The 25,902-nt window shown below is 44.8% G+C and overlaps 1 pseudogene; it reads right to left on the reverse strand.

The window, feature by feature from the left end:
• Positions 1-1,136: 1,136 nt before the first annotated feature.
• LOC148001016 (chromobox protein homolog 3 pseudogene) lies at positions 1,137-1,540 on the reverse strand (annotated as a pseudogene).
• Between the last annotated feature and the right edge of the window lie 24,362 nt (positions 1,541-25,902).

Below are 25,902 nucleotides of genomic sequence, written 5' to 3' on the forward strand. Positions count from 1 at the left end.
TTATTGACACAGCCAGAATATGGCAGATACATAGGTGAATGCCAGCTACAAACCAGTGAACTGAGAACGGGACCCTGGTTGAAGGAATCAGAGAAAGGACTGAAAGAGCTTGAAGGGACTTGAGACCCCATATGAACAACAACACCAACCAACCAGAGCTTCCAGGGACTAAACCACAGCAGGACTTGATGGCCAACATCAGCTCTAACCATGATTCTACTTCCACATCAAACAGATTCCATGAAACATAACCTTTTGGTACAGATTTTAACTTCCTACAAAGGAATGGTTCAACCAGAGGAACCTTTACACAGACCGGCTGACCCAGACCTGCCTCTGTAGATCAGCTAGCCTCTTAAATCACAGCTCCACCTGCCTCTAGAGTTGTGGCATTAAAGGTGCGCACCACCACACTCGGCCAAGCCTTGTTGTTAAATCAAGCTACTACTTTGTTTAATTCCGTTTTCTGAAGGTGGAGTTGGTATGAAAATAAACTACTGTATTTACTTGATAATACATCAATTCTGATAGGGTTGCTTTTAAACTATCCAATACATTACAGACTCTGCTTAATCCGAAAGGTTATGGTTTCAGGAAAATGTTCACGGTGATAGCCTCTCATCAACCTGTGTTTTCACGTTCAGCTCTTTTGAGTATTAAAAACAAGCTAAAACAGACAGGTTATGTAAGTGTTTTATGCATACACTGCATACAAACACACACACACACACACACACACACACACACACACACACACGCACCCCCAGAATGGTCCTTCTGTGTCCAAGTTAAAAATAAGTTCTGACTTGAGTCATGACTGTAAAATCTCCCCAGCGTTTAAGAAAATCTGTTCTTCAAGCCGAGGAAATCCAACATGGTGTCAAGTACTCTACTGTTACAGGAAGCAACTCCAGAGAGCTCTCACTCACTCAAAGGAGTCAGTGCCTTTTGAAGCAGAACGAAAACCAAAAATCTCCCAACTACTGTCAATACTTTCAAAACCAGCATATCAGACTTGATTTTCATCAGGATGCTATTTGTTCCACACTAGTAATTCAAAACCCAAGAATCAGATTTTATATATACATATATATACATTTAATAAATATTATATATATACATATATATGCAAACTATTATTGTACTTCATCTTTGGGACAAGAATGCCAAGTCAGCCACTCCTCATAGAAGGCGAAGACCATCTGAGGCTAGATCATATTCGCCTACTTTGCTTGTCAGCAGCATCCCTCTTCTTCGATTTGCTCTCATCGGATTCACTATCAGATAAAGATTTCCTTTTTGGACCATCTTTTTCTTTACCAGCTTTTCGAGAATGAAGAAATGCTTCAATTAATTCTGGACAATCTAAATTTTCTCCTGGTACCCAAGTATTATCGACATCTGTAAACCCCTTCCACTTCACAAAATAGTTCACTACACGACGGTTCAGTACTTTTTCTACCACAGATTCTTCAGGCTCTGCATCTTCAACTCTTTTACTCTTTCCATTCTGTTTTTTCCCAATTTTTGCAATGTAGTTTTATTGGAGGCCATTTTTAAAATTTAGTCGGAGACTTGAAGCGTGCTCATATGCTCAGGGCCACGGATTCTGCAGAGTCTCCCACCTGCATGCTTCAGCATAGCCACGTCCTAGAGGAGGGGCTCCTCTGACATTTTTAGAGTCTATTTTTAGGGTTGGGGATTTACCACAAGCATAGAGCACATGCCTAGCAAGCACAAGGCCCTGGGTTCGATCCTCAGCTCCGGGGAAGGAAAAAATAAAAGACAAAATAAGAGTTGTAAAGTCTATTTTTGTTTGTGTCTTTGGTTTGGGATGGGTTTTTTAAGGTTGCTTTGCTGTTTTGGTTTTTGTTTGTTTGTTTGGCACAGGGTTCCACTGTGTATCCCTGGCTGTCCTAGAACTCACTGTTTAGTTCAGGGTGGCTCCTGAGCTCTTGAGCTCCTGAGCTACTTTGAAGAAAGACACTTTAGTGGGATGGGGAGATGGCTCAGTGGTTAAGATCACTGACTGCTCTTCCAGATGTCCCGAGTTCAAATCCTAGCAACCACGAGGTGTCTCACAACCGTCTGTAATGGGATCTGATGCCCTCTTCTGCTGTGTCTGAAGATGGCTACAGTGTACTTATATCTAATAAATGAATAAATTTTAAAAAGAGAGAAAGACCCATTACAGATAAAATAGGTCATCATCCTTAGAGCAGCAACTCACGTTTTCCCTGTGTATCTCTACTTGTGGATATCCCCAGGGCTACTAAAGACTCATGCACACAGATGACAGGACTTGGGGTTTTTGTGAATAACTTGCTTTTCTACAAGATGGCAAAGGTAATGCAAACGAACACTTGTCTTCTGTGGTATAAACAATGCCTATTAAAGCAACCTCTGTGTAAAAAGCAGCCATGATCCTTAAAACGATTCCATCTGAATCTTCCCTGTCACAGAGAGATCCAGGGTTTTCAGAGACAGCAGCCTAGCACCTTAAGTATGGTACTTCATAAAAGCCTGGCTTAGAGACCGTGTCTATGAAATTGTAACTGATTTACACTTGGTTTTTCAAGCACATATGCTGCCAGCCTTTGACAATCTGACAGGTTTCAGTGGACAGCTTCTTTCTCTCTCTTTCCTTTTGCAACTAAATAAAACAAAAAAAACAAACACATCTCAAGAGGAGAGAGAGGAAGACACACACACAGAAAGAGAGAGAGAGAGAGAGAGAGAGAGAGAGAGAGAGAGAGAATATGAAAGAAAGAAAAGACAACCCAAAGGACTGGAAAGGAAGGGAACGAATGTACTACGTTCAGAATAAAATTTTGTTTTCCTGTGAAGAAAGGCAATGCACTTCTGCAAATCCTAAAGCGTCTCTTGAAGAGATGGTGCCATTCTGTGTGCTCACCTGTGATAAGGGAACCAAAGTGCTGTCTCCAGTATTGGGTGCCTTTGCTTGGTCAAACTAGCCACACATCAGGATGGGTAGAGTCTGTCTCAGGAGGTCCTAGGCTGCCTCAGTTTGGAGAGTATTTTCACATTGGAAGTTGAGTCTTCTTCTTTATAAAATGTCCTACAGGAAAGTAGAGGGGAATGCTCTGTCCAAGCTTTGTGAAGCCTGAGAAGACACTGATGACGTAGTTCCAGCATGGCCGCAGTGCAAGCTTAGAAACGTGGGGGACTCGAGGTTCCTGTCTGTACCAGTGTTTGGTGCCGGAAATAAATATTCAGGAAGGTCGGGACCTAGTCCTCAGAGCTGCGTCCAAAGATCTCCCTGGGCCACAGGCTTCTGTGGAAAGAAAGCACAGCCAAGATTAGAGGCAGGCATTTGGAGGTTTAGGTCTTTGTTAGCATACAAATGTGTGCAGTGCTCACAGCGGCCAGAAGGGGCACTGGATTGCCAGCAAACTGAAGCACAGATCCCTGTAAGCTGTCCTGTGGGTGTTGGGCCCTCAACGGGGATCCTATTGAAGTACAGGAGTAGGTAACCCCCAATCGTTCAGAATTCAGTTTGTCCTTCCTACAAGTCCCCTTGGGAGGAAGAGTGGAGTCACCTGCACTCCTTGATCTGTCACAGTGCTGCTTTGCAATGGTCATTGTTCTTCAGGCACTCAGCAAGTTCTGCATGGTTCCCTCTGTGGATGTGAAGTGTGGTTCTGACCCTGCCTCCTCGATGTGCCGTGGGTCCGTGGAGATGCCTGCAGTGGCCTCTGTCAGGTTCCTCTGATGGTCACTCAATTCTCTGGACTTGTTCCGAAGGTGTTTAAAAGAAATGTAATGTATTCAGGGGGAGACGTCTCATCCCCTGAGTCTGTTTACTCAGACAGTTAGGTTCTATATGTTATGGGAGCTGGGCATGGTGGTTCATGTGTGGAATCAAAGAATTTGGTAGAATGAGGCAGGAGGATCAATAAGAATTTGAGACCAGCCTAGGCTACCCAGTAGGCCAGTAGGGCTACCCAGTGAGACCTTGGCAGGAACAAACAAAAGAACATAAGAAGCCCCCTGGGCTCTGTGGCAAACACAAAGGACTGTGTTATGTAAACCAAGGTTCACTGTGGGTAGCTTGGATGCTCTCATAGAAAGGGATGTCCCTGACAGTCTTGCCTGCTTGGGCTGTGCACACAGCTCAGAGTCATTGCTCATAGCCCATGGACAAGTGCCTGGGTTCAATCTCAGTCCTTTTACAAGTGCTTCTGCTTAACTGGAAAGGATATAAATGGTAGGGTGAACAGTGACAGGACTTCATTGGGCACCTTCTTCTCCTTAGCTCTTGAACTCCTGAGCTCCTGAGCTCCTGAGTTCCTGAGCTCCTTTGAAGAAAGACACTTTAGTGGGATGGGGAGATGGCTCAGTGGTTTAGAGCGCTGACTGCTCTTCCAGATGTCCCGAGTTCAAATCCTAATAACCATGAGTTGTCTCACAGCCCTCTGTAATGGGATCTGATGCCCTCTTCTGCTGTGTTTGAAGATGGCTACAGTGTTGTTATATCAAATAAATGAATAAATCTTGAAAAGAGAGAAAGACCCATTACAGATAAAATAGGTCATCATCCTTAAATCGGCAACTCATGTTTTCCCTGTGTATCTCTACTTCTGGCTCTCCACAGGGCTTCTAAAGACTCATGCACACAGATGACAGGACTTGGGGTTTTTGTGAATAACTTGCTTTTCTACAAGATCACAAAGGTAATGCAAAGGAACACTCGTCTTCTGTGGTATAAAGAATGCCTATTAAAGCAACCTCTGTGTAAAAGCCAGCCATGATCCTTAAAACGATTCCATCTGAATCTTTCCTGGCACAGAGAGATCCAGGGCAGCCTAGCACCTTAAGTAAGGTACTTCATAAAAGCCTGGTTTAGATACAGTGAACATGAAATTGTAACTCATTTTAAATTACTTTTCAAGCACACAGGCTTCCAGCTTTTGACCATCTGACAGGTTTCAGTGGACAGCTGCTTTCTCTCTCTTTCCTTTTGCAACTAAATAAAACAAAAACACAAACACATCTCAAGAGGAGAGAGAGGAAGACATACACACACACACAGACAGAGAGAGAGGGAGAGAGAGAGAGAGAGAGAGAGAGAGAGAGAGAGAGAGAGAGAGAGAGAATATGAACAAAAGAAAAGACAACTCAAAGGAAGGTAAAGGAAGGGAACGAATGTACAACATTCAGAATAAAAATTTGTTTCCCTGTGAAGAAAAGCATTGCACTTCTGCCAATCCTAAAGCGTCTCCTGAAGGGATGGCGCCATTCTGTGTGCTCAGCTTTGATAAGGGAACCAAAGTCCTGTCTCCAGTATTGGGTGCCCTTGCTTGGTCAAAGTAGCCACACATCAGGATGGGTAGAGTCTGTCTCAGGAGGTCCTAGGCTGCCTCGGTTTGGAGAGTATTGTCACATTGGAAGGTGAGTCATCTTCTTTCGAAAATGTCCTACCGGAAAGTAGAGGGGAATGCTCTGTCCAAGCTTTGTGAAGCCTGAGAAGACACTGATGACATTGTTCCAGCATGGCAGCAGTGCAAACTTAGAAAATGAGAGGGACTCGAGGTTCCTGTCTGTCCCAGTTTTTGGTGCCGGAAATAAATATTCAGGAAGGTCTGGACCTCGTCCTCAGAGCTGCGTCCAAAGATCTCCCTGGGCCACAGGCTTCTGTGGAAAGAAAGCACAGCTAATTAGAGGCAGGCATTTGGGAGGTTTAGGTCTTTGTTAGCATACAAATATGTGCAGTGCTCACAAGCGGCCAGAAGGGGACACTGGATTAACAGCAAACTGAATCACAGATCCCTGTAAGCTGCCCTGTAGGAGTTGGATCTGAACGGGCATCCTATTGCAGTACAGGGGTCGGTACCCACCAATCCTTCAGAATTCAGTTTGTCCTTTCTACCAGCGCCCTTGGGAGGAAGAGTGGAGTCACCTGCACTCCTTGATCTGTCACAGTGCTGCTTTGCAAAGGTCATTGTTCTTCAGGCACTCAGCATGGACTGCATGTCTGCCTCTGTGGTGTGAAGGGTGGTACTGACCCCGCCTCCTCGATGTGCAGTGGGTCCGTGGAGATGCCTGCAGTGGCCTCTGTCAGGTTCCTCTGATGGTCACTCAATTCTCTGGACGTGTTCCGTAGGTGTTTAAAAGAAATGTAATGTATTCAGGGGGAGACTTCTCATCCCCAGAGTCTGTTTACTCAGACAGTGAGGTTCTATATGTTAAGGAAGCTGGGCATGGTGGTTCATGTGTGGAATCAAAGAATTTGGTAGAATGAGGCAGGAGGTCAATTGTAGAGAGCGGTGCGGCGAAACCAAGATGGCGCCAACATCCAGCCTTGTCTGGATATAAACGCCTTACTGCGCATGTGCAGACTTGTCCCCTTGCTAGGGCTCCCTCTAGTGGTGAACAGCGGTACTGCACATGTGTCGTTTATGCACCAGGAGTTAGTTGACCGTTAATATGCTAATGAGGTGATTCATTCTCTGCCAATCCCTGGAGGACAAGTAGTGGGGTGATCCAAGCCCCACAAATCTCTGAGAGATAATTAGCATACTGTTGTCTATATAAGCTGAGCGATTTTGCTGCTCGGGGTCCCTGTTCAGAAGAGCTGTACCACTGAGAAGAGCTGTAACACTAAGAAGAGCTTTAACACAGTAAAGGCTTGCTCGCAGAAGAATCCTGTTGCCGCACGTCGTTCTTGCTGGTGGGACATTGGGCGCGCCAGAAGTGGTGCTGAAACCCAGGAACCAACATCGCCGGTGCCAATGGGACCCTTCATTGTGCTGAAGAGGATTCAGAACTGCGAGAAGGTAAATTAAAAGGTAAGCTTCGAGAGGCATGCCCCTTTTTGGAAGAGAGCATGTCAGAAACGGAGCTGAGTGAGAAATTAGGCTTCGAGAGGCATGCCCCTTTTTGGATTTAAGATAGCATGTCAGAAACGGAGCAGAGTGAGAAATTAGGAGCGCGCAAAAAGAAAAAGGTTACTAAAACAAAAGTGAAAGAGATACAAAAGGCGGAAGAAATGCGGCTGGAGGAAAAAATAGGTATGCCCCAGAGGATGAAGTACAAGTCATCCGGAGAGGATACTTTGTATCCATTAAAAGAATCAGAAGCCTTAGAACTGACTGGCAGTGACTCTGAGCAAGAGCTGTCAGAGTGCGAGGAGGAGGAATTAGAGGAAGAGGCAGCCATATATGAGGATGAAAGATATGGGCCTAGGTGGAGAGCCACTGTGAAGAAACCTATAGTTATGTATCCTTTGTGGGCAAGGTTGGTAATTTTGTTTCTTTTTTCTTTGTGTGGGATAGAGAAGCCACAGACAGCAAGCTTAAGCCCGGACCAAAACCTCTTTGATGAATGGTCCCTGCCTGCTTAGAGGATAAACGATGTGAGGAAGCCGTTAGAGCCATTAGCACAGGTCAGAGGGTCCTTACAGAGCAACAAGAAAGTATGTTAGAGGGAGAAAAGGTTTCGAAAGAAAAAAAGAAAAGAAAAGGAGATAAAATGAACAGAGTGAAGGTAGAGATAAAAATGGGGTCAGTGCAGCTTTTGTTGTGGCTCAAGTTGAGGCTATTGCTAGGTATGTGATTAGGCTCTGGAAACTTCACAGAGTCATACTGATCAGATTTGATAGAGGTAGACCACCTGAAAATTTATTCAGGAGAATCAAACAAAAAGATAAACTTGAGTGTGCCTACTTGGATTCCTGGTCTCAAGGAGATTTAGCAAGTGACAAGGTGCTTCTCTTAAAAAAGCAGTTTCAATCAGCCCTTGGAGCCTTGCACCTGTAGCTAAGATATGTGTAGCCACTTCAATTTTGTTTTCTGACTGGTTTTAAATGTATAAATATTCTCTACATGCCTTGGTTATAGACTATTGGCTTTTAAGTTATTGGATATGGTTTAAAAAAGTGTAACATCGATAACAGAAAGTTGACATAAAACTGGTAAAATTTAAAATATGCTCATGTTTCTGTTGATACCTGTTCCGGTATTATACACGCTACTCTGATGACTGGTGAAAAGGCTTGTAATGCCATTAGCCATTGCTTAGAGGCATGGGGAGCCTGGGGAAAGCCTGATAGTCTCAAGACAGACAACGGGCCTGCCTACACTGCAAAGTCCTTTCAGGCATTTTGCCAGAGAATACAGGTCAGTCATACTACAGGCTTACCATACAATCCCCAAGGTCAAGGATTTGTGGAAAGAGTACATTGTACCTTAAAAGAGCTTATACAAAAACAAAAAGAGGGAATTGCCAGCAGCTGAACACCAAAAGAACAACTTTCTTTAGCTCTTTCTATTCTAAATTTCTTAATTTTGGATGCGCATGGCCGCTCTGCTGCAGATCGCCATGCTGCTACTACACCTATAACTAATGCAGAAGTAAAGTGGAAGGATGTCTTAACTGATGAATGGCGTGGCCTAGATCCCGTGATTTCGAGATCTAGGGGAGCGATTTGTGTTTTTCCACAGAATCAAGAAAATCCAATTTGGGTACCTGAGCGTTTGACTTGAAGATTGTCTTCTGCTCTTCCTGAAGATTAGACTACGAACCCTACTATTACTACTGGGAATGGTAATACAGGTTAATTTGCTCACCCTGTGGGCTATTGCCAGATCCTGGCCAGTACCCATGCCAGTTCATAGCAATTCTACTGTTTTGAGAATAAGACTGGCAAGCATAATCTCTGGCCTTGGTTTCAATGGGTGCTGTCCAATGAGCAAGGGGCATATACATCCCTGACACCCTTTGCTAGGTTGATGGGAGAGAACTTCGTGCTGTATAATGTTTCAGCTACCAGAAAAAGGTGATACCAGGTTGATCAATATTCAATATAATAACCTCTTGGTAAATAATACTGCCACTAGTACTTCACTATGTGCTAGATCACCTTTTTTCTGATAAACACTAATGTAAGCAGTGGTGCTTTAAATTGTAATAGCTCTGATGTAGTCTGCTATTTAGCTGAATGCTGGGATGGCACCAATGACACCGCAGTGATGGTTAAGATTCCCTCCTTTGTGCCAATCCCAGTGGAGGCAAACCCAGATAGCTTTCCTATTCTTAATTTACTGAGAGCCAAAAGAGATATTGGAATTACAGCAGCCATAATTTCAGCCATTGTGCTGTCTGCTGCCGCAGCTACCACAGCTGCAATCGCTAAGACCAATCAAATACAGACGGCTGAGACTGTCAATCAGATTGTAGAAAGAACTGCAGTGGTGCTAGAGATACAAGAAGAATTTAATACCCATTTGGCATCTGGCCTTCTATTAGCCAATCAAAGGATAGATTTAGTTCAAGAACAAATTGAAGCACTGTATCATATGACACAGCTGTCTTGTGTTTCCTCCCTTAGAGGTTTATGCATTATTCCTTTGCAGGCTAACTTTTCTCAGCATTTTCAACAGAGCAAAGAAATCTCGAATTATCTGAAAGGAAACTGGTCCATGAAAGCAGAGCAACTATCAAGACAATTGCTGATGCAGATTGCTGTCCTCAACAGCACTAGGCTGGACCCCATCACAGTTGAAGACTTTACCTCATAGATTACCAATGATTTCTCCCTTTTCAAGGAGTGGGCAGGCATGTTTGTCCCGGGGAGCTATTGTCCTCCTGGGATGCGGAGTAGGTCTCTGGCTTATTGGCCGTTTAAAAAGAGAACATGCCAGACACAAAGTGGTTGTTTACCAGGCTATGACGGCCATCAAAAAGGGTGCTTCTCCCAACATATGGCTGGCCTCTTTGAAAGATCAAGAGTTCGCCCTAGATCATTTTTGTCACAGTCATGTGGAGTCATTGTATCCAGGGACGGGCAACTTTCCTCGAGCTCGGACCAATCCAAGACACGGGGCCCGTTGGCGATAGGGTAACTCTATGGCGGGTAAGGCCGAGTTTGGATGAGAACAACCTAAGACAGGAGCAATGACAAGATTGACGTGACACCCAGATCTAGACCAGTCATTTTATTAAACAAAAAAGGGGGAGATGTAGAGAGCAGCGCGGCGAAACAAAGATGGCGCCGACATCCAGCCTTGTCTGGATATAAACGACTTACTGCGCATGTGCAGACTTGTCCCCATGCTAGGGCTCCCTCTAGTGGTGAACAGCGGTACTGCACATATGTGGTATATGCACCAGGTGTAAGTTGACCGTTAATATGCTAATGAGGTGATTCATTCTCCGCCATATCTTGGAGGACAAGGAGTGGGGTTATCCAAGCCCCACCAATCCCTGAGAGATAATTAGCATACTGCTGTCTATATCAGCTGAGCGATTTTGCTGCTCAGGGTCCCTGTTCAGAAGAGCTGTAACACTGAGAAGAGCTGTAACACTAAGAAGAGCTGTAACACAGTAAAGGCTTGCTCGCAGAAGAATCCTGTTGCCGAGCGTCGTTCTTGCTGGCGGGACATTGGGCTAGCAACAGTCAATAGGAATTTGAGACCAGCCTAGGCTACCCTGTAGGCCAGTAGGGCTACTCAGTGAGACCTTGGCAGGAACAAACAAAACAACATCAGAAGCCCCCTGGACTGTGTGGCAAACACAAAGCACTGTGTTATGTAAACAAAGAGTCACTGGGGGTAGCTTGGATGCTCTCATAGAAAGAGATGTCCCTGACAGTCTTGCCTGCTTGGGCTGTGCACACAGCTCAGAGACAGTGCTTGTTGCCCATGGCCAAGGGCCTGGGTTCAATCTCAGTCCTTCTACAAGTGCTTCTGCTTAACTGGACAGGACATAAATGGTGGGGTGAACTGTGACAGGACTTCATGGGGCACCTTCTTCTCCTTAGCTCTTGAACGCTTGAGCTGCTGATCTCCTGAGCTCCTTTGAAGAAAGACACTTTAGTTGGATGGGGAGAAGGCTCAGTGGTTTAGAGCACTGACTGCTCTTCCAGAAGTCCCGAGTTCAAATCCTAATAACAATGAGTTCTCTCACAGCCCTCTGTAATGGGATCTGATGCCCTCTTCTGCTGTGTTTGAAGATGGCTACAGTGTTGTTATATCTAATAAATGAATAAATCTTAAAGAGAGAAAGACCCATTACAGATAAAATAGGTCATCATCCTTAAAGCACCAAATCATGTTTTCCCTGTGTATCTCTACTTGTGGCTCTCCACAGGCCTACTAAAGACTCATGCACACAGATGACAGGACTTGGGGTTTTTGTGAATAACTTGCTTTTCTACAAGATCACAAAGGTAATGCAAAGGAACACTCGTCTTCTGTGGTATGAACAATGCCTATTAAAGCAACCTCTGTGTAAAAGCCAGCCATGATCCTTAAAACGATTCCATCTGAATATTTCCTGGCACAGAGAGATCCAGGGCAGCCTAGCACCTTAAGTAAGGTACTTCATAAAAGCCTGGTTTAGATACAGTTAACATGAAATTGTAACTCATTTTAAATTACTTTTTCAAGCACACAGGCTGCCAGCTTTTGACCATCTGACAGGTTCCATTGGACAGCTTCTTTCTCTCTCTTTCCTTTTCAACTAAATAAAACAAAAACACAAGTGCATCTCAAGAGGAGAGAGAGGAAGACATACACACACACACACACACAGAGAGAGAGACAGAGAGAGAGAGAGAGAGAGAGAGAGAGAGAGACAGAATATGAATGAAAGAAAAGACAACCCAAAGGAAGGGAAAGGAAGGGAACGAATGTACAACATCCAGAATTAAAAATTTGTTTTCCTGTGAAGAAAAGCATTACACTTCTACCAATCCTAAAGAGTCTCTTGAAGGGATGGCGCCATTCTGTGTGCTCAGCTGTGATAAGGGAACCAAAGTCCTGTCTCCAGTATTGGGTGCCTTTGCTTGGTCAAAGTAGCCACACATCAGGATGGGTAGAGTCTGTCTCAGGAGGTCCTAGACTGCCTCGGTTTGGAGAGTATTGTCATATTGGAAGGTGAGTCATCTACTTTCGAAAATGTCCTACAGGAAAGTAGAGGGGAATGCTCTGTCCAAGCTTTGTGAAGCCTGAGAAGACACTGATGACATTGTTCCAGCATGGCAGCAGTGCAAACTTAGAAAATGAGAGGGACTCGAGGTTGCTGTCTGTCCCAGAGTTTCGTGCCAGAAATAAATATTCAGGAGTGTCTGGACCTCGTCCTCAGAGCTGCGTCCAAAGATCTCCCTGGGCCACAGGCTTCTGTGGAAAGAAAGCACACCCAATTAGAGGCAGGCATTTGGGAGGTTTAGGTCTTTGTTGCATACAAATGTATGCAGTGCTCACAGCAGCCAGAAGGGGGCACTGAATTGCCAGCAAACTGAATCACAGATCCCTGTAAGCTGCCCTATGGGAGTTGGGAACTGAACGGGGATCCTATTGCAGTACAGGGGTCGGTACCCACCAAGCATTCAGAATTCAGTTTGTCCTTTCTACAAGTGCCCTTGGGAGGAAGAGTGAAGTCACCTGCACTACTTGATCTGTCACATTCCTGCTGTGCAAAGGTCATTGTTCTTCAGGCACTCAGCCTGGACTGCATGGCTGCCTCTGTGGATGTGAAGGGTGGTTCTGACCCCGCCTGCTCGATGTGCTTTAGGTCCGTGGAGATGCCTGCAGTGGCCTCTGTCAGGTTCCTCTGACGGTCACTCAATTCTCTGGACGTGTTCCATAGGTGTTTAAAAGAAATGTAATGTATTCAGGGGGAGACGTCTCATCCCCAGAGTCTGTTTACTCAGACAGTGAGGTTCTATATGTTAAGGGAGCTGGGCATGGTGGTTCATCTGTGGAATCAAAGAATTTGGTAGAATGAGGCAGGAGGATCAATAGGAATTTGAGACCAGCCTAGGCTACCCAGTAGGCCAGTAGGGCTACCCAGTGAGACCTTGGCAGGAACAAACAAAACAACATCAGAAGCCCCCTGGCCTGTGTGGCAAACACAAAGCACTGTGTTATGTAAACAAAGAATCACTGTGGGTAGCTTGGATGCTCTCATAGAAAGAGATGTCCCTGCCAGTCTGGCCTGCTTGGGCTATGCACACAGCTCAGTGTCAGTGCTCGCCTCCCATGGACAAGGGCCTGGGTTCAATCTCAGTCCTTCTACAAGTGCCTCTGCTTAACTGGAAAGGACATAAATGGTAGGTGCACAGTGACTGGACTTCATGGGGCACCTTCTTCCCCTTAGCTCTTGAGATCCTGAGCTCCTGAGCTCCTTTGAAGAAAGACACTTTAGTGGGATGGAGAGATGATTCAGTGATTAAGAGCACTGACTGCTCTTCCAGATGTCCCAAGTTCACATCCTAGCAACCACGAGGTGCCTCACAGCCATCTGTAATGGGATCTGATGCCCTCTTTTGCTGTGTTTGAAGATGGCTACAGTGTAGTTATATCTAATAAATGAATAAATCTTAAAAAGAGAGAAAGACCCATTACAGATAAAATAGGTCATCATCCTTAAAGCGGCAACTCATGTTTTCCCTGTCTATCTCTACTTGTGGCTCTCCACAGGGCTACTAAAGACTCATGTACACAGATGACAGGACCTGGGGTTTTTGTGAATAACTTGCTTCTCTACAAGATGGCAAAGGTAATGCAAACGAACACTCCTCTTCTGCGGTATAAACGATGCCTATTAAAGCAACCTCCGTGTAAAAAGCAGCCATGATCCTTAAAACAATTCCATCTGAATCTTTCTTGGCACACTGAGTTCCAGGGCAGCCTAGCACATTAAGTAAGGTACTTCATAAAAGCCTGGTTTAGGTACACTTTCCATGAAATTGTAACACATTTAAAATTACTTTTTCATGCACAAAGGCTGTCAGCATTTGACCATCTGACAGGTTTCAGTGGACAGCTTCTTTCTCTCTCTTTCCTTTTGCAATTAAATAAAACAAAAAAACAAACAAATCTCAAGAGGAGAGAGAGGAAGACACACACACACACACACAGAGAGAGAGAGTGAGAGAGAGAGAGAGAGAGAGAGAATATGAATGAAAGTAAAGACAACCCAAAGGAAGGGAAAGGAAGGGAACGAATGTACAACATCCAGAATTAAAAATTTGTTTTCCTGTGAAGAAAAGCATTGCACTTCTGCCAATCCCAAAGAGTCTCTTGAAGGGATGGCACCATTCTGTGTGCTCAGCTGTGATAAGGGAACCAAATCCTGTCTCCAGTATTGGGTGCCTTTGCTTGGTCAAAGTAGCCACACATCAGGATGGGTAGAGTCTGTCTCAGGAGGTCCTAGGCTGCCTAGGTTTGGAGAGTATTGTCACATTGGAAGGTGAGTCATCTTCTTTCGAAAATGTCCTACAGGAAAGTAGAGGGGAATGCTCTGTCCAAGCTTTGTGAAGCCTGAGAAGACACTGATGACATTGTTCCAGCATGGCAGCAGTGCAAACTTAGAAAACGAGAGGGACTCGAGGTTGCTGTCTGTTCCAGTTTTTGGTGCCGGAAATAAATATTCAGGAAGGTCTGGACCTCGTCCTCAGAGCTGCGTCCAAAGATCTCCCTGGGCCACAGGCTTCTGTGGAAAGAAAGCACAGCCAATTAGAGGCAGGCATTTGGGAGGTTTAGGTCTTTGTTAGCATACAAATGTGTGCAGTGCTCACAGCGGTCAGCAAGGGGCACTGGATTGCAGGCAAACTGAATCACAGATCTCTGTATGCTGTCCTGTGGGTGTTGGGCCCTCATCGGGGATCCTATTGAAGTACAGGTGTCAGTACCCACCAATCATTCAGAATTCAGTTTGTCCTTTCTACAAGCACCCTAGGGGGGAAGAGTGGAGTCACCTGCACTCCTTGATCTGTCACAGTGCTGCTTTGCAAAGGTCATTGTTCTTCAGGCACTCAGCATGGACAGCATGGCTGCCTCTGTGGATGTGAAGGGTGGTTCTGACCCCGCCTGCTCGATGTGCAGTGGGTCCGTGGAGATGCCTGCAGTGGCCTGTGTCAGGTTCCTCTGATGGTCACTCAATTCTCTGGATGTGTTCCGAAGGTATTTAAAGAAATGTAATGTATTCAGGGGGAGACGTCTCATCCCCAGAGTCTGTTTACACAGACAGTGAGGTTCTATATGTTAAGGGACCTGGGCATGCTGGTTCATGTGTGGAATCAAAGAATTTGATAGAATGAGGCAGGAGGATCAATAGGTATTTGAGACCAGCCTAGGCTACCCAGTAAACCAGTAGGGCAACCCAGTGACACATCGGCAGGAACAAAGAAAACATCAGAAACCCCCTAACCTGTATGGCAAACACAAAGCACTGTGTTATGTAAACAGAGAATCACTGTGGGTAGCTTGGATGCTCTCATAGAAAGAGATGTCCCTGACACTCTTGCCTGCTTGGGCTCTGCACACAGCTCAGTGTCAGTGCTTGTCGCCCATGGAAAAGGTCCTGGGTTCAATCTCAGTCCTTCTACAAGTGCCTTTGCTTAACTGGAAAGGATATAAATGGGAGGGTGAACAGTGACAGGACTTAATGGGGCACCTTCTTCTCCTGAGCTCCTGAGCTCCTGAGCTCCTGAGTTCCTGAGCTCCTGAGCTCCTGAGCTCCTGAGCTCCTAAGCTCCTGAGCTCCTGAGCTCCTGAGCTCCTATGAAGAAAGACACTTTAGTGGGATGGGGAGATGGCTCCGTGTTTAAGAGCACTGACTTCTCTTCTAGATGTCCCGAGTTCAAGTCCTAACAACCATGAGGTGTCTCACAGCCCTCTGTAATGGGATCTGATGCCCTCTTCTGCTGTGTTTGAAGATGGCTACAGTGTAGTTATATCTAATAAATGAATAAATCTTAAAAAGAGAGAAAGACCCATTACAGATAAAATAGGTCATCATCCTTAAATCGGCAATTCATGATTTCCCTGTGTATCTCTACTTGTGGCTCTCTACAGGCCTACTAAAGACTTATGCACACAGATGACAGGACTTGGGGTTTTTGTGAATAACTTGCTTTTCTACAGATGGTAAAAATAATGCAAACGAACTCTAGTCTTTTGCGGTACCAACGATGCCTATTAAAGCAACCGCTCTGTAAAAAGCAGACATGATCCTTAAAACGATTCCATCTGAATCTTTCCTGGCACAGAGAGATCCAGGGAATCCTAGCACCTTAAGTAAGGTACTTCATAAAAGCCTGGTTTAGATACAGTGTCCATGGAATTTTAACTCATTTAAAATTACTTTTTCATGCACACAGGCTTCCAGCTTTTGACCATCTGACAGGTGTCAGTGGACAGCTTCTTCTCTCTCTTTACTTTTGCAACTAGAAAAAACAAAAAAACAAACACATCTAAAGAGGAGAGAGAGGAAGACACACACACACACACACACAAACACACACACACAAACACACACACACACACACACAGAGAGAGAGAGAGAGAGAGAGAGAGAGAGAGAGAGAGAGAGAGAGAGATGATGAATGAAAGTAGACAACCCAAAGGAAGGGAAAGGAAGGGGACGTATGTACTATGTTCAGAATAAAAATTTGTTTTCCTGTGAAGAAAAGCATTGCACTTCTGCCAATCCTAAAGTGTCTCTTGAATGGATGGTGTCATTCTGTGTGATCAGCTGTGATAAGGGAACCAAAGTCCTGTCTCCATTATTTGGTGACCTTGTTGGTCAACAGTAGCCACACATCAGGATGGGTAGAATCTGTCTCAGGAGGTCCTAGGCTGCCTCGATTTGGAGAGTATTTTCACCTTGGAAGTTGAATAATCTTCTTTCGAAAATGTCCTTCAGGAAACTAGAGGGGAATGGTCTGTCCAAGCTTTGTGAAGCCTGAGAAGACACTGATGACGTAGTTCCAGCATGGCAGCAGTGCAAGCTTAGAAAACGTGGGGGACTCGAGGTTGCTGTCTGTCCCAGTGATTGGTGCCGAAAATAAATATTCAGGAGTGTCTGGACCTCGTCCTCAGAGCTGCGTCCAAAGACCTCCCTGGGCTTCTGTGGAAAGAAAGCACAGCCAATTAGAGGCAGGCATTTGGGAGGTTTAGGTCTTTGTTAGCATACAAATGTGTGCAGTGCTCACAGCGGCCAGAAGGGGGCACTTGATTGTCAGCAAACTGAATCATAGATCCCTGTAAGCTGTCCTGTGGGTGTTGGGCCCTCATCGGGGATCCTATTGCAGTACAGGGGTCGGTACCCACCAATAGTTCAGAATTCAGTTTGTCCTTTGTACAAGCGCCATTGGGAGGAAGAGTGGAGTCACCTGATCTCCTTGATTTGTCACAGTGCTGCTTTGTAAAGGTCATTGTTTTTCAGGCACTTAGCATGGTCTGCATGGCTGCCTCTGTGGATGTGAAGGGTGGTTCTGACCCAGCCTCCTCGATGTGCAGTGGGTCCTTAGAGATTCCTGCAGTCGCCTCTGTCTGGTTCCTCTAATGGTCACTCAATTCTCTGGACATGTTCCGTAGGTGTTTAAAAGAAATGTAATGTATTTAGGGGGAGATGTCTCATCCCCAGAGTCTGTTTACTCAGAGAGTGAGGTTCTATATGTTAAGGGAGCTGGGCATGGTGGTTCATCTGTGGAACAAAAGAATTTGGAAGAATGAGGCAGGAGGATCAATAGGTATTTGAGACCAGCCTAGGCTACCCAGTAGGCCAGTAGGGCTACCCAGTGAGACCTTGGCAGGAACAAACAAAACAACAGCAGAAGCCCCCTGGACTGTGTGGCAAACACGAAGCACTGTGTTATGTAAACAAAGAGTCACTGTGGGTAGCTTGCATGGTCTCATAGAAAGAGATGTCCCTGACAATCTTGCCTGCTTGGGCTGTGCACACAGCCAGAGTCAGTGCTCGTCGACCATGGACAAGGGCCTGGGTTCAATCTCAGTCCTTCTACAAGTGCCTCTGCTTAACTGGAAAGGACATAAATTGTAGGGTGAACAGTGACAGGACTTCATGGGGCACCTTCTTTTCCTTAGCTCTTGAGCTCCTGAGCTCCTGAGCTCCTGAGCTCCTTTGAAGAAAGACACTTTAGTGGGAGGGGGAGATGGCTCAGTGGTTAAGAGCACTGACTGCTCTTCCAGATGTCCCGAGTTCAAATCCTAATAACCATGAGTTGTCTCACAGCCCTCTGTAATTGGATTTGATGCCCTCTTCTGCTGTGTTTGAAGGTGGCTACAGTGTAGTTATCACTAATAAACGAATATATCTTAAAAAGAGAGAAAGACCCATTGCAGATAAAATAGGTCATCATCTTTAAAGCGGCAACTCATATTTTCCCTGTGTATCTCTACTTGTGTCTCTCCACAGGGCTTCTAAAGACTCATGCACACAGATGACAGGACTTCGGGTTTTTCTGAATAACTTGCTTTTCTACAAGATGGCAAAGGTAATGCAAACGAACACTCATCTTCTGTGGTACAAACGATGCCTATTAAAGCAACCTCTGTGTAAAAAGCAGCCATGATCCTTAAAACGATTCCATCTGAATCTTTCCTGGCACATAGAGATCTAGGGAAGCCTAGCACCTTAAGTAAGGTTCTTCATAAAAGCCTGGTTTAGATACAGTGAACATGAAATTGTAACTCATTTTAAATTACTTTTTCATGCACACAGGCTTCCACCTTTGACCATCTGACAGGTGTCAGTGGACAGCTTCTTCTCTCTCTTTACTTTTGCAACTAGAAAAAACAAAAAAACAAACACATCTAAAGAGGAGAGAGAGGAACACACACACACACACACACAAACACACACACAAACACACACACACACACAGAGAGAGAGAGAGAGAGAGAGAGAGAAAGAGAGAGAGAGAGAGAGAGAGAGAGAGAGAGAGATGATGATGAATGAAAGTAGACAACCCAAAGGAAGGGAAAGGAAGGGGACGTATGTACTACGTTCAGAATAAAAATTTGTTTTCCTGTGAAGAAAAGCATTGCACTTCTGCCAATCCTAAAGTGTCTCTTGAATGGATGGTGTCATTCTGTGTGATCAGCTGTGATAAGGGAACCAAAGTCCTGTCTCCATTATTTGGTGACCTTGTTGGTCAACAGTAGCCACACATCAGGATGGGTAGAATCTGTCTCAGGAGGTCCTAGGCTGCTTCGATTTGGAGAGTATTTTCACCTTGGAAGTTGAATAATCTTCTTTCGAAAATGTCCTTCAGGAAACTAGAGGGGAATGGTCTGTCCAAGCTTTGTGAAGCCTGAGAAGACACTGATGACGTAGTTCCAGCATGGCAGCAGTGCAAGCTTAGAAAACGTGGGGGACTCGAGGTTGCTGTCTGTCCCAGTGATTGGTGCCGAAAATAAATATTCAGGAGTGTCTGGACCTCGTCCTCAGAGCTGCGTCCAAAGACCTCCCTGGGCTTCTGTGGAAAGAAAGCACAGCCAATTAGAGGCAGGCATTTGGGAGGTTTAGGTCTTTGTTAGCATACAAATGTGTGCAGTGCTCACAGCGGCCAGAAGGGGGCACTTGATTGTCAGCAAACTGAATCATAGATCCCTGTAAGCTGTCCTGTGGGTGTTGGGCCCTCATCGGGGATCCTATTGCAGTACAGGGGTCGGTACCCACCAATAGTTCAGAATTCAGTTTGTCCTTTGTACAAGCGCCATTGGGAGGAAGAGTGGAGTCACCTGATCTCCTTGATTTGTCACAGTGCTGCTTTGTAAAGGTCATTGTTTTTCAGGCACTCAGCATGGTCTGCATGGCTGCCTCTGTGGATGTGAAGGGTGGTTCTGACCCAGCCTCCTCGATGTGCAGTGGGTCCTTAGAGATTCCTGCAGTCGCCTCTGTCTGGTTCCTCTAATGGTCACTCAATTCTCTGGACGTGTTCCGTAGGTGTTTAAAAGAAATGTAATGTATTTAGGGGGAGACGTCTCATCCCCAGAGTCTGTTTACTCAGAGAGTGAGGTTCTATATGTTAAGGGAGCTGGGCATGGTGGTTCATCTGTGGAACAAAAGAATTTGGAAGAATGAGGCAGGAGGATCAATAGGTATTTGAGACCAGCCTAGGCTACCCAGTAGGCCAGTAGGGCTACCCAGTGAGACCTTGGCAGGAACAAACAAAACAACAGCAGAAGCCCCCTGGACTGTGTGGCAAACACGAAGCACTGTGTTATGTAAACAAAGAGTCACTGTGGGTAGCTTGCATGGTCTCATAGAAAGAGATGTCCCTGACAATCTTGCCTGCTTGGGCTGTGCACACAGCCAGAGTCAGTGCTCGTTGCCCATGGCCAAGGGCCTGGGTTCAATCTCAGTCCTTCTACAAGTGCCTCTGCTTAACTGGAAAGGACATAAATGGTAGGGTGAACAGTGACAGGACTTCATGGGACACCTTCTATTCCTTAGCTCTTGAGCTCCTGAGCTCCTGAGCTCCTGAGCTCCTGAGCTCCTTTGAAGAAAGACACTTTAGTGGGAGGGGGAGATGGCTCAGTGGTTAAGAGCACTGACTGCTCTTCCAGATGTCCCGAGTTCAAATCCTAATAACCATGAGTTGTCTCACAGCCCTCTGTAATTGGATTTGATGCCCTCTTCTGCTGTGTTTGAAGGTGGCTACAGTGTAGTTATCACTAATAAACGAATATATCTTAAATAGAGAGAAAGACCCATTGCAGATAAAATAGGTCATCATCCTTAAAGCGGCAACTCATATTTTCCCTGTGTATCTCTACTTGTGTCTCTCCACAGGGCTTCTAAAGACTCATGCACACAGATGACAGGACTTCGGGTTTTTCTGAATAACTTGCTTTTCTACAAGATGGCAAAGGTAATGCAAACGAACACTCATCTTCTGTGGTACAAACGATGCCTATTAAAGCAACCTCTGTGTAAAAAGCAGCCATGATCCTTAAAACGATTCCATCTGAATCTTTCCTGGCACATAGAGATCTAGGGAAGCCTAGCACCTTAAGTAAGGTTCTTCATAAAAGCCTGGTTTAGATACAGTGTACATGGAATTGTAACTCATTTTAAATTACTTTTTCATGCACACAGGCTTCCAGCTTTTGACCATCTGACAGGTGTCAGTGGACAGCTTCTTCTCTCTCTTTACTTTTGCAACTAGAAAAAACAAAAAAACAAACACATCTAAAGAGGAGAGAGAGGAAGACACACACACACACACAAAGAGAGAGAGACAGAGACAGAGAGAGAGAGAGAGAGAGAGAGAGAGAGAGAGAGAGAGAATATGAATGAAAGTAAAGACAACCCAAAGGAAGGGAAAGGAAGGGGACGTATGTACTACGTTCAGAATAAAAATTTGTTTTCCTGTGAAGAAAAGCATTGCACTTCTGCCAATCCTAAAGTGTCTCTTGAAGGGATGGTGCCATTCTGTGTGCTCACCTGTGATAAGGGAACCAAAGTCCTGTCTCCAGTATTGGGTGCCTTTGCTTGGTCAATGTAGCCACACATCAGGATGGGTAGAGTCTGTCTCAAGAGGTCCTAGGCTGCCTCGGTTTGGAGAGTATTGTCACATTGGAAGTTGAATCGTCTTCTTTCGAAAAAGTCCTACAGGAAACTAGACGGGAATGGTCTGTCCAAGCTTTGTGAAGCCTGAGAAGACACTGATGACATTGTTCCAGCATGGCAGCAGTGTAAGCTTAGAAAACGTGGGGGACTCGAGGTTGCTGTCTGTCCCAGTGATTGGTGCCGAAAATAAATATTCAGGAGTGTCTGGACCTCGTCCTCAGAGCTGCGTCCAAAGATGTCCCTGGGCCACAGGCGTCTGTGGAAAGAAAGCACAGCCAATTAGAGTCAGGCATTTGGGAGGTTTAGGTTGTTGTTAGCATACAAATGTGTGCAGTGCTCACATTGGGCAGAAGCGGGCACTGGATTGCTAGCAAACTGAATCACAGATCCCTGTAAGCTGCCCTGTGGGTGTTGGGCCCTCATCGGGGATCCTATTGCAGTACAGGGGTCGGTACCCACCAAGCGTTCAGAATTCAGTTGGTCCTTTCTACAATTCCCTTGGGAGGAATGGTGGAGTCACCTGCACTCCTTGATCTGTCACAGTGCTGCTTTGCAAAGGTCATTGTTCTTCAGGCACTCAGCATGGACTTCATGGCTGCCTCTGTGGATGTGAAGGGTGGTTCTGACCCAGCCTTCTCGATGTGCAGAGGGTCCGTGGAGATGCCTGCAGTGGCCTCTGTCAGGTTCCTCTGATGGTCACTCAATTCTCTGGACGTGTTCCATAGGTGTTTAAAAGAAATGTAATGTATTCAGGGGGAGACATCTCATCCCCAGAGTCTGTTTACTCAGAGAGTGAGGTTCTATATGTTAAGGGAGCTGGGCATGGTGGTTCATGTGTGGAATCAAAGAATTTGGTAGAATGATGCAGGAGGATCAATAGGAATTTGAGACCAGCCTAGGCTACCCAGTAGGCCAGTAGGGCTACCCAGTGAGACCTTGGCAGGAACAAACAAAACAACATCAGAAGCCCCCTGGCCTGTGTGGCAAACACTAAGCCCTGTGTTATGTAAACAAAGAATCACTGTGGGTAGCTTGGATGCTCTCATAGAAAGAGATGTCCCTGCCAGTCTTGCCTGCTTAGGCTGTGCACACAGCTCAGTGTCAGTGTTCGTCTCCCATGGATAAGTTCCTGGGTTCAATCTCAGTCCTTCCACAAGTGCCTCTGCTTAACTGGAAAGGACATAAATGGTAGGGTGCACAGTGACAGGAGTTTATGGGGCACCTTCTTCTCCTGAGCTCCTGAGCTCCTGAGCTCCTGAAATTCTGTGTCCTCTTTATGTATTCATTCTGTTAGTCGATGTTTCTTTATTGGGGAATTTAGTTCACTGATACTGAGAGATGTTAAGGAATAGTGATAGTTGATTCCTGTTATTATTTTTTTTAGAGGTGGACTTATGTTTTTGTGTCTCTTTTCTTTTTGAATAGTTGCAAGGAGATTATTTTCCTGCTTTTTCTACTGGGTAGTTTCTCTTTTTGTGTTGGAGTTTTCCATCTTTATCCTTTGCAAGATGTATTTGTAGAAAGATGCTCTGTATACTTGGTATTGTTGTGGAATATTTTGTTTTCTCCATCTATGGTAATTGAGAATTTTGATGGATGTAGTATCTTTGACTGTCATTTATGTTCTCTTATGGTCTGTAGAATATATGCCCAGGATCTTCTGACTTTCAAGGTCTCTTGTGAGAAGTCTGGTGTAATTCTTTAGGTCTGCCTTTATATGTCACTTGATATTTTTCTCGTATTGCTTTTAATATTCTTTCATTGGCTTGTGAATTTGGTGTTTTGACTATTATGTTACAGGAGAAATTTATCTTCTAGACTCATCTATTTGGACTTCTGTAGGCTTCTTGTATGTTCATAGGCATCTCTTTCTTTACGTTAGCCACGTTTTGTTCTATAATTTTGTTGAATAGGTTTACAGGCCCTTTAAGTTGGAAGTTTTCACTCTCTTCTATACCTGTTATTTTTAAGTATGATCTTCTTATTGTGTCATGGATTTCCTGGATGTTTTGAACTAGGAACTTTTTGTGTGTTTTGTTATCTTTGACTGTTGTGTCTATGTTTTCTAAAGGCATCTTCTATCCCTTAGGTTCTCTCTTCTATCTCTTGTATTCTGTTGGTGATGCTTGCATCTGTGACTCCTGATCTCTTCCCTAGGTTTTCTATCTCCAGGGTTGCCTCCCTTTGTGCTTTTTTTGTTGTTGTTTCTATTTCCATGTTCAAATCCTGGATCGTTGTGTTCAATTCCTTTACCTGTTTGGCTGTGTTTTCCGGTATTTTTCTTTAAGAAATTTTTGTGTTTTCTCTTTAAGGACTTCTTTCTACTTGTTTACTTGTATTGTCCTGTATTTCTTTAAGGGAGTTATTTATATCCTTCTTAAAGTATTCCATCATCATGATAAAATGTGACTTTAAATCTAAATCTTGCTTTCTTGTGTGTTGGGATATCCAGTATTTGCTTTGGTGGGAGAACCGGGGTTCAGATGGTGCCAACTAGTCTTGTTTTCTGTTGCTTATGTTCCTACACTTGCCTCTCACCATCATGTTGTCTCTGCTGTTAGCTTGTCTTGCTGTTTCTGACAGTCTTTTGACCCTCACATAGGCCTGTGCATCAGCACTCCTGTAGACCTGTTTTCCTGTTTTCTTTTAGCCATTTCTTGGAACAGAGTTCTCTGCTCTCTGGATTGTAGGCTCTCCTGGTGACTGTCTTTAAGCTCTAGGCACAGGCAGCAATCAGAAGGGCCCTGCCCCTGACTGCTCCTAGGTCCTTGTGCCCAGGGGGCACAGATGGCACTAGGCAATTCCCTCTTGGGTTGGGAATGTGGGCAGAGGGTATTCTTCTCTGATTTCTCAGGATAGTCCACACTTCTGAGGGTCCAGCTTACTCCCCCATGGGATTTGGGTGCTCGGAGCTATTTGACTGATTCAGTTCAGTTCAGTTTTAGGCACAACTGGAACCCCAGTACCTGCTGCTGACTGTTCCTACATTCCTGTGTCCAGAGGCATTATGCAGTTTTCTCTTGGGTCAGGCATGTGGGCAAAGATGGACAGAAGTGGCAGTCTGTCCTGCAGTCTCAGTGATGGTCCACACTTCTGGGTGCTCATCTCTCTCCTCCATAGAATATTAAATTTATTTATTTTTATACTTCATATTTTATTTCCCTCCTGATCTGCCCCCCCCCACAATTCCACATTCCATAACCCTCCCCTGGCCCACCCACCCAAATCTCCACAAAGAGGTCCACATCCCATTCACCCCATCAGACCTCTAAACTTCCTGGGGTCTCCAGTCTCTTGAGGGTTATGTTCATCTTCTCTGATGAGGAAGAGAAGGTCTATGGACAGGCCCAAGGTGTGATCCAGATCAAGGGTAGGCCACAAGACCTGACATCATTACTGAAGCCATGGGGCATTCACAAAAATGGACCTACCATAATTGCCTTCCAAAAGACCAAACAAGCAGCCGAAAGAGTCAGAGGCAGATATGTACACCCAATTAATGAACAGAAGCTGCTGATTCCTCTGGTTGAACTAGGGAAAAGCTGGAGGAAGCTTAGGAGACGGACAACCCTGTAGGAGGACGAACAGTCTCAATTAACCTGAACACCTGAGATCTCTCAGACACTGGATCACCGAACAGGCATTATATAGCAGCTAAGATTGGTCCTCCAACATAATTTTAATAAGATTGTGTGGTTCCCTAGGGTCTACCTTATTGAATTCTTTGTATATTACATGTTAGCCCTCAATCAGTTGTAGGATAGGTACAGATCTTTTCCCAAACTATTGGTTGCCATTTTGTCCTATTGACAGTGTCCTTTGCCTTACAGAAGTTTTGCAATTTTATGAGGTACAAGTTCTTGATTCTTGATCTTAGACCATAAGCCATTGGAGTTCTGTTAAGGAAATTTTCCCTTGTGCTGTTGTGCTTGAGGTTCTTTCCCACTTTCTCTTATATTAGTTTCAGTGTGTACAGCTTTATGAGGAGGTACTTGATCCATTTGGATGTAAAAAAGCCTATACTCAAGAAAAATGAAAAAAAACTGGATTAAATGAACAATTTTCTAACAGATATCATGTACCAAGGTCAAATCAGGATCAGATGCACCATATAAACATTCCCATAACCCCTAGAGAAATAGAAGCAGTCATTAAAATTCTCCCAACCATGGAAATCAGTCTGGACCTTCCTCAGAAAATTGGACATTGAACTGCCTGAGGATCCAGCTATACCTCTCTTGGGCATATACCCAAAAGATGCCCCAACATATAAAAGAGACACGTGCTCCACTATGTTCATCGCAGCCTTATTTATAATAGCCAGAAGCTGGAAAGAACCCAGATGCCCTTCAACAGAGGAATGGATACAGAAAATGTGGTACATCTACACAATGGAATATTACTCAGCTATCAAAAACAGTGACCTTATGAAATTCATAGGCAAATGGTTGGAACTGGAAAATATCATCCTGAGTGAGGTAACCCAATCACAGAAAAACACACATGGTATGCACTCATTGATAAGTGGCTATTAGCCCAAATGCTTGAGTTACC

This window comes from Rattus norvegicus, chromosome 15 (genome assembly GCF_021556685.1).
Source record: "Rattus norvegicus strain SHRSP/BbbUtx chromosome 15, alternate assembly SHRSP_T2T, whole genome shotgun sequence".
Lineage (NCBI taxonomy): Eukaryota > Metazoa > Chordata > Mammalia > Rodentia > Muridae > Rattus > Rattus norvegicus.